We start from the raw sequence: 6,531 nt of genomic DNA, 5'->3' as shown, positions 1-6,531 counted from the left end.
GAAACTGAACCTGCTAACACATTGGTCTTCCAGACTTCCAGAACATGAGGGCATAAATTTCTGTTGTTTAAGCCACATAGCTGGTGATATTTTTGTTATGGAGACCCTAGTGAACTCATACAGATAGTGACCTCTTCTATTTCTCTGATGTATCTGCGCCTTTGTGCCATGCGCAATGCTCAGCACACAATTTACACAGCACTTAATAAGGCTAGTTGTATTTGTTTTACTTTTTATCCTTCATGTATTTAAAAAAATCCATCGTGAACATATGTAACATAATTTGCTTCATAGGCAGTTGTTTTGGTTTGTCAGCAAATGGCTTTCTATCTTCATTAACAGAGACTTAATCATTTGTTTGAATTGCTAGTTGACGCCCAAGGTAAGTATTTAAACAGTGTGAAAGATCATATGGTGAAAAGTAAACCTCCCTCACACCTCAGTCTCTCAGTTCTCTTCCCTAGAGGCAGCCATTATTATCAGTGTGTTGTCTTTCCAGATAAATCTTTGCTTAAAAGCATGTGTGCACATGTGTGTATAGAATATACACATCTATATTATAGACATGCGGCATATATATTTATGCACAGACCTGCTTTAAGAAAAATCTCCCTATATACAGATTAAGGTATAACTATTCAGGTATAAATATATATCCTCCTCTGATTTTCTTTTTTGTTTTATTTTGTTTTTATCAAATGATGGTCTAATGCACACAGATTTCTACTGTATTTTTATAGTCAGATGTTTATTTATAGTAAAAACATGGAACACTTCATGATTTTGCATGTCATTCTTGCTCGGGGGCCATGCTAATCTTCTCTGTATCATTCCAACTTTAGCACATGTGCTGCCGAAGTGAGCATGACATGTTCCTACCTTTTTTTCTTTTTTTAAGATTTATTTTTATTTTATTTTTATTTTTATTTTTATTTTTTTTTAAGATTTTATTTATTTATTTGACAGATAGAGATCACAAGTAGGCAGAGAGGCAGGCAGAGAGAGAGAGAGGGAAGCAGGCTCCCTGCTGAGCAGAGAGCCTGATGCGGGACTCAATCCCAGGACCCTGAGATCATGACCTGAGCAGCCACCCAGGCGCCCTTATTTATTTTTTTAAAGGGGGGGCGTCCAGCAGGGGGAAAGGCAGAGGGAGAGAGAGAATCTTGAGCTGGAGCCCAATGTGGGCTCAATCTCACAACCCTGAGATTATGAACTGAATAAAAACCAAGAGTCTGACCCTTAACTGATGGAATCTCCCAGGCACCCAGACATGTTTCTGCTTTTTAAAGAAAATTAACTTAGCAATAAATCTTGGGACTTGTTATATATAGGACATGCAGATCCACCTCATTCCTTGTAACTTATCTTGTTGCATTTATTTTAAATACATCGTCCTCCCTTCTTCCACCACTCTGACCAATATCCTTTTGCACAGAAATCCTCATGAAGCACACATGGGAAATAGAACTTTAAAGAGACTCATCTTGCTGTCATTTCCTCATAGGAATATTTGAGTCAAGCACTAAAGCCATAGACATTAAAAAGAAGGGCACAGTTTTTAGGCAGTCCAAATAAGCAGGAATAGAAACAGTAGGACTTTCTCAGGCTAGCCCCAGGTGTTTCTAGACAGCACAAGAACTTCATGTATCTACCAACAACTGTATTTACAGCCCATGGTCCCTATGACTAATGTGCAATTAATATTGCATCAAGGAATAATAATAATTTTTAAAAGAATGTACATAAATCCAGCACACTAGAAAACCAAAGTGTTTTTTCCTGTTTCCTACTAGCACTTGTTCATTTGTATACATACTCTGATTGTTTTAGTTAAAAATCAGAGCAATTATGTATTCTGCCTTTGCCATTTAAAATGAATCATAAATACTACTGTTTGTTTCTATGTTTACATAATAATAATTTTATATGGTTGCAAAATAGTCTATCCAGTTGATGTATTGTTTCCTCTAATTTAAAAAAAGGGGGGAAACTGTATTATCTGGAGCTGTAATTAAATAAAACTTAAAAGAACATCAATCTGACACATATTAATGATAAATATAAATGTTATTGAGCTACAAGGCAATTGACTATAAAATGGAGAACAGCTCACATAAATTAGAATTAATATTCTCTTTACCCTATGAAAAAAAAACTTTCTAGAGGAGAGACTATAGAAAAGGAAAATGATCAGATGCCCTCCTGAAAAAGGAATAGATCTTCCCATTCTTTTAAGAGTTGGTATCAGGAAATGAGGCTGCAAATTCTATTTTCCCTTTGTGCAGCAAGACTTCTACTTGCACAGAGGTGGAGGGAGCAACGTAGTATGCCTCAATCAGATTAGGTTAACCAGAATGATATCCTAGCAACTAGCCATAAAGTATGAATACCTAATGGCCTTCTTTAATTAATTAACTTCATCAATAGGTGTCTATTGAATACCAGTTATATGCTGGATGTGAGATAATACGGGAGAGAAGACAACATCTACTCCTCTAATGTTGACAGTCTAGACCAGGTATAGAACAGTAATCAAAGACATGATAAAAATAATTACAGGTTTTAGAGAGTGCCCAGAAAGAACAAACATGCCACTGTCACAGACAGAAATGAAGGTGGGGCATCCTTTGGATGGGTAATCAGAGAAGATGTCTCTGTAGAGGTTACACTGACACTGAAACTTGAAGGAGAAGAGTCAGCCACACAAGGAGCAGGGCAAAGAGGGAACAGAGAGGCAAAAGCTCTAAGGCATGGTCACACTTGGCATGCTAGTTTGGCCAGTGAGACTGTAGTGGGCCTCCTGAAGCCCCCAGGACCTCATGGCATGAGCCTAGATTGCTTTCTAAGAACAATGGGAAGACAGATTTAAGTCTTAAATAGGTAGATGGCACAATTTACACCATGTTTTGAAAAGAACTTTTGGCTGCTAGGTGGAAACTAGTTTGGAGTACAGAGTAGAAGTGGAAGTAAAGAGAGGAATTAGGAAGTTATTGGTGTCACCCTCACAAGGGGTGACAATGGCTGGAACCTTAGTGGAAATGATTACGAAGGATGAAGAAGGAAGATACCAATAATGACTCCAGGGTTTGGGAGAGCCCCAAATATAGACATGGAAAGCAGAAATCAGGGGTTCTCTTTGGATATTTAAGTGGGAAATGCCTTATGAAGTGTCCAAGTATGGTCGTCAGCTGGGCGTGAGTCTGAGATCAATTTGGGAGTTGTCAGCAGCCTGATTATATTTAAAGCCAGAAGTCTAGGTAAGACTCTGAGGGAGGTTGTGGAGTTGGGAAAGAGAAGGGGGCCCAGGGCACACCTGAGTAGCTCAGATGGTTAAGCATCTGCCTTCATCTCAGGTCATGCTGGGATTGAGTCTTGCATCAGGCTCCCTGCTCAGCAGGGAGTCTGCTTCTCCCTCTGTCTGCTCCTCTCCCTGTTTGTGGTCTCTCTCTCTTTCTCAGACAAAGAAATTGGTTATCTTTTAAAAAGAAAGGGGGAGGGCTCAACACTGAACCTGTAACCTTCCTCCATGTTCAGTCATGTGGGGAAGTAAATTCATAGCTGGTGGAACCCCAAGCTCTCTGGAGATTCATACCGTATTCATTACTACCAGACCCCTCCGCGGTCAAGGAAATTCTCCAGGGAAATATTTCCCTTTCAGATCTTTTAGTTTCCTTTCTGCCATTTCTTCTAGTTCTGGTACCTCCTGGACCCTAGACATCCTCTTGTGAGGAAAAGACAGAGTGCATGCAGGTAAGGTTTTTCATGCTCAGTGACCACGTGGGTTGTTACCTTGAGCAGCTGTATACTGGAAAGTCTGCGCAGCTGCCAGAGTATATCGGCATTTGTTTTCACGAATGTAAGTAACTATCATGGGTTTTTCCTGAGAGCCAGAACCCCAAAACTCTCACTTAACATCTTCTAGGAGCCTTTATAGCAAAGCTATAACATAAGGAGCCAGAAGCTGGCTTTGAAAACATAAAGCCCAAGCCTCCCATTTTACAAATGGGGGAACTGACTCACCTACTAACATCCAGGAAAAGAAAGGTGTTTCAAGTTTCATTTCACCAACCACTGATAAATTTTTTGATCAAGGGGTGCCCATCAACCTTCATTGAGTCCAAGAGGTCATTGACTGACCTACTTTGGCCCATGAGAAAGGACCAATCCAATGTTCAAAACCCGTATCACTGGGAGAAAAAGTGGAGAGTATTTCCAGGTCCTGAAGCACACTAGGAAATCCCCTACTAATGCCGCACTTGCCCTTGGCCTGAAGAATTGGTAGGTTCTGTGACCCAAGTGCCCCCTCAGTTTGAGACACTGACTCCACAGAAGCTCTGAGAATGCTCTATCGTGAATGACCATTTAAAAAAAAAAAAGGCAGGAAAGACCTATAAATTGCAGACATAGGTTTTGTATTAGCATATGGAAACCCAAATCCTACATAAAATGTGTCATCTCTACTTGGCTCTATAACAATTGACTGACATGCACTGAGTGATTGATAAAGCTTGCTCTTCCATAAAGACAGGTTTTAAAAACAAGAACCAGAGGTTGTGATGAATTCAGTGGGAAAGACGCTGTTTAATCTTTTCTGAGAAATGCCTGATGAGACAAACACACATTGTTTTCTGAATCTATCCCTTCTCTGCCTGACATTTTGTACCTGATTTATGGGAGGAAGCATCTCAAGGTCTGTTTGTGATTTCAGTGAATTCAAGCACACACTCTTCCTTCTAGCATGTCAAGATTCATAGATTTGGGGGTCAGAAGGAGCTTCAGAGATAATTCAGTGCATCTCTTTTAGTTTCTGAAAGCAAAATTGGAACAATAAGGGGCTTGACCAGAATTACTCAGTGATTAGAGATGAGACCACTCTCTGGGACTTACGAGAGGTGGCACTGTTTTTCCCACTCTTTGAACTCAAGCTGGTGGAGAATTGCTCTTGATATGACATGGGTAGGATTTCATTTTCCTTGTAAATTATGCATTTTATACACGTTTGAATTTTACTCTTTTAAATTTTTTTTGGAACTTAAAAAAAAGAAAAAATATCATGCATGTGATCACTCTTAGCATTTTAATATATTTCTTCCCAGGTTCCCCCCAACCTCCAGGCATATTTTTAGATTATTACTTAGTATACACGTAGTTTTCTTTCTTTCTGTTTTTGGTTGCTATATCATTAACATTTTAATGGACACAGACTATTCAGGCAAATGGACATACTACAATTCACTTAATGTTTCTGTTAATGTGGGGCATTTAGAATGATTGCATTTTTTTGCTACAGTGTATCAACCTGTAACAGTATGTAACAGGTTTATAATATGTGTAAACATCTTATGGCATATAGTTTTTCTGATAGATTTTTACCTTAACATGGAACTCCAGAAATAGAATTAGAAAGCCAAATAGACACAGGGTTAACCCAATTAGCTATTGCTTTATGATGTCAAGCATTATCATTAAAAATATTTGCTCAATTCCTCATTTCAATATATGTGATTTCTGAACGTATTGTCTAGTTATGTGCTTTGTCTATTTACTTACTGGTGTTAGGTTGTTATTAGTTTTTACCAGTGTTTGAATATGAGAAGATAATAAGACTTTGCCTGTCACATTTGGGCTAATAATTCCTTCCAGCCAATGATTTACTGCATATTTTGAAAAAGAGAGTAGAAGTGGGTTCATCAATATGTCATCTGCTGCATCATAAAAGGTGATCAGAAGGTGGGGCAGGAGGAATGGAGTGGGGGAAGCGAGAGAGGAAAATTCTAAGGCAAAGCGTTCTGGATTTTAAGAAATGTCAGACAATTTGGTTATTCTATTTAAACAGATTGCATGGGTTGTTCAATGTGAAAAGTGGAAATGTGCTGAGCACATTTCAGGCCCTATAAAGCTGAAAAGGTCAAGCAGCCCCCATATGCAATGAAAAACAAATTCTACTCGTCTATACAGAGAGGGTAGGTTTCAATTAAAAGCCACACAGAGAAGCTGAGTAGTTTCTTAATATATTCCACTTGTTAATGAGAAGGGAAAATACTCATTAGTAATCCTTAAATGCTGGTGAATCAGCACTGTCCACAGAAAACAAACATACTACGCTGCTTACATCAAAGGGAGAAAAAAGACTCACATTGCTTTTTCTCTCTTTTGTGGTCAGCTATGCTCTTCATGTTTTTAAAAACATATCAAAAATGATATCATCACATTTCCCCTCTGGGTCTGTTGCTGCATTTGTAAACTTTAATATTTTTCTGTTTAATATCTTATAAAGCAGACAAACTCATAAAATGCAAGCTGTCAGGAGCCTTCAAGATAACATGAGCCCCCCTCTAGTCACCTAACCGGAAGCTTAAGCCACATAGCTGAAATAAAGAGAAAAGAATTCTGATTTCCCAAGATCGTTAGATCTATCCTGATTCAAAGGTAAAAGGAAGGAAGGAAGGAAGGAAGGAAGGAAGGAAGCTAAGCAAGCTAGCTCCCTTACTGGAACAAAAGCTGCTTCAGGTTAGGGACCCAGAATGGACA

The 6,531-nt window shown here is 38.8% G+C and overlaps 1 non-coding gene across 1 annotated transcript; it reads right to left on the bottom strand.

Moving 5' to 3' along the window:
• Positions 1-759: 759 nt before the first annotated feature.
• LOC131826140 (U6 spliceosomal RNA) lies at positions 760-866 on the bottom strand. Its single transcript, XR_009351436.1, has one exon. It is a non-coding gene; the product is annotated as a U6 spliceosomal RNA (small nuclear RNA).
• Positions 867-6,531: the final 5,665 nt, after the last annotated feature.

Source organism: Mustela lutreola, chromosome 2 (genome assembly GCF_030435805.1).
Source record: "Mustela lutreola isolate mMusLut2 chromosome 2, mMusLut2.pri, whole genome shotgun sequence".
NCBI lineage: Eukaryota > Metazoa > Chordata > Mammalia > Carnivora > Mustelidae > Mustela > Mustela lutreola.
This window is presented reverse-complemented; position numbering and strand designations above follow the sequence as displayed.